The sequence below is a fragment of the Octopus bimaculoides genome, chromosome 20 (assembly GCF_001194135.2).
Source record: "Octopus bimaculoides isolate UCB-OBI-ISO-001 chromosome 20, ASM119413v2, whole genome shotgun sequence".
Classification (NCBI taxonomy): domain Eukaryota; kingdom Metazoa; phylum Mollusca; class Cephalopoda; order Octopoda; family Octopodidae; genus Octopus; species Octopus bimaculoides.
In genome coordinates, this window is record NC_069000.1 from 20,093,080 (window position 1) to 20,095,929 (window position 2,850).

General features: G+C 38.4%; 1 long non-coding RNA gene across 15 annotated transcripts in view; it reads left to right on the plus strand.

Moving 5' to 3' along the window:
* The window catches only part of LOC106871257 (uncharacterized), a 413,124-nt gene that overhangs the window by 270,288 nt on the left and 139,986 nt on the right, over positions 1-2,850 (plus strand). For 11 of the 15 annotated variants that reach the window (XR_008266341.1, XR_008266336.1, XR_008266342.1 and 8 more), the window contains one exon: positions 2,102-2,302. The exons of 2 other annotated variants lie outside the window; for them this stretch is intronic. This is a non-coding gene — a long non-coding RNA (uncharacterized LOC106871257). Of the gene's footprint in view, positions 1-2,101; positions 2,303-2,623; positions 2,707-2,850 lie in introns of all 15 variants that reach the window. 2 more of the 15 variants (XR_008266332.1, XR_008266335.1) reach the window with 2 other exon arrangements.

Here is a 2,850-nt window from a genome sequence, read left to right on the forward strand (position 1 = left end):
TATATATATATATATATATATATATAAAGAGAGAGAGAGAGAGAGAGAGAGAGAGAGAGATAGTTTGTTGCCAGATTAATGTGGGAGTCCCAGCAAAGGGAAGAATGCTACTGGTATTTAGCCCTAGGAAGCACCGTTTCCAGTTAGCTATGTGACACAAGCGTTCTGTGTTCTTAAGTTTTCAAACAGGGGGAAATAAGCTCCTCCACCCAGCAAAGCCAGCATCTTAAGGACACAATACGCTTGTGTCACATAGCCAACTGGAAACGGTGTTTCCTGGGGCTAAATAGCAGTAGCATTCTTCCCTTTGCTGGGACTGCCACATTAAGTTGCCAACAAACCATCACTTTATCGTACTGCTAGTGTTTAAGTCCTTCTGAGAGATTTAGAAATGCAAAATTTCTAATTATATATATATATATATAGGTGTATGTATGTATGTATGTATGTATGTATGTATGTATGCATGTATGTATGTATGTATGTATGTTGTGTGTGTGTGTGTATCAATAGTTTGTAGCAGAAAGGCGGCGAGCTGGCAGAAACTTAAGCACGCCGGACGAAATGCTTAGTGGTATTTCGTCTGCCTTTATGGTCTGAGTTGAAATTCCGCCAAGGTCGACTTTGCCTTTCATCCTTTCGGAGTCGATAAATTAAGTACCAGTTGCGTACTGAGGTCGATCTAATCGACTGGCCCTCTCCCTAAAAATGTTGGGCCTTGTGCCTTGAGTAGAACAGAATAATTTGTTGCAGAGTTTTACTGTCATCACTCTACAGTTATTCCCTCTGTAGCGTTTAGCTATGCCTAAATTACATTTCTTCGAGAACAGGTGAATGGTGAATACAATTAAGTAGCAATTAGGTTTCGATTGAACACTACATTACGGATCTGAAAGCGTGTGTTATTGAATTCTGCTATCTGCCCACCTGCTGTTTTTTTTTCTGTTTTTTTTTTGTTTATGGAAGTGGGGGTGGGGTCGTTGTCAATACGTCAATATACTCATACAATGCTATGTCATCAAGTTTGATATCAATTTCCCTGGCACTGTTTGAGTCTGTTTTATAATTATCACCTGGCTTAGTTGTTTAGACTTGTAGTTTTTAAGTTTTGATTTATTCGTAATTTTCTTCGCACCAGCTCCATTAGCCTTGCCAAAGAAGTCTGCCTGTTTGCTGCTCTTATCGCGATCAAATCTGTTAGAATAGACAAGTGTCCAAGTTTCTATCTCCAAGTTTCTATCTCATTTGAAATTTGATATTTAATCTTCACAGGGTATTTTCGGGTGGTATAAATATATTGGTAGTAGGAACACCCACGCAGGTTCCCAAGAGGTGGATAGATGAACAGAAATCTAGATATTGGGGTCAGCGGCGAATATGGAAATAAGCTGTTCTGGATCAAACGCGGGTTCTCATTTATAACGTAGCACTCAGCTTAGGATTACAGGTGAAGTCACAGAAAGCAGAAGGGTGACTGTGGCGTCTCAGTGAAAGAGTGATCTATTGCCCAACATTGATTAACACACATGGACGAGCAAAGGAAGAATTTGTATGGTCGATGGCCAGGATCATCAAGTTCCCGAGACGTACTACTGCCAACATCTATAGGCCTTGCAACCATAGATGTAATTAAGGTATCGAAATATGTATATTTAGAATTTCATTTCACATTGACCGGTGTCAGATAATTAAAAAGTATGTTCAGTTGAAATATGGGCTGGTATTCAAAAATCAGCGCAGAGCCAAACTAAAAGCTCGCTATAACTAAAGTGCAATAACGTACACGTAATCTCAATCTTCAATGGGTGAAATCGAAATTCTGAGTTGGTTAAATCAGTGACTATTTTAAATATAAATATTATCATATGCGTAGAAGAACATTGCATTTACCACGAAGAATGAAAACTGAATTATCTTGAGCTGGGATAACGTTTGCGTTCAGCAAAGAAAAACTCAGCATTATTCATATCTGAAATATTTATAAATTCTGTTACTCTCTCATGTTTGGTTATAAATCACATTCTTTCGGTGAGGTTGAATAACATCGTGGAATTCAACCTTCTGTTCTTAATTGTATACTCTCAGCTTTATTACTTTACAGTCTTCTTTCTAATCACCATAACTACCAAATTTCCTTCTACTTGGTGCTCCAGTCCATAGTCTACAGGAAAGAAAATCCCTTTATCTGTTCTCACTGGTTTTAAGAAACTAACAATGGAGCCATGACGCCAGATATTTCTATCCAAACCACAACACACTTTTGTGATGTGTCTCGTTCGCAAGTGTATCCTGGGATTTTCAAGTAAGTCGAAAATGCCTAGATATGTAGAAACTTTCAGTGTTTTTATATACCATACTGCTGCATGCGTTTTCCTAGTCAGCAAAATTGCAATGGGAGCCTCCAACATAGTTTTAAAGTAATCTTGATACTCATACTTTAATATAAGACCATGAAAAACTTGATGGTGTGCCGTAATGATTTTAATGCCTTATTCAATGGTGGTTGTAGGCTCAAAGAGATTCAAACTCGCTCTCTGCTGGCTGGGTTGACGTACAAGCGATGGCAGACAAATTTCGCTTAAGTCATACCCTACCGACTTAAAAAGAATGTATTTCATTATAGATCTGGTTATGCAGTGCTGACCTCAGCTAAACGAAAACAGCAACAGCAACAATTCTTCCTATCGAGTTTCTAAATGAAGATTGGTGAGTTTGTAAAGGCTTGGACCTGCGCGTCTTACCCCCAGACTGAATGATTTCTAACATTAGCAGACGATCAAACATACCTATAGTCGGTATAATGGAGCCAAGCGCGTCGCGTCAATTAAATAATATATATATATATATATA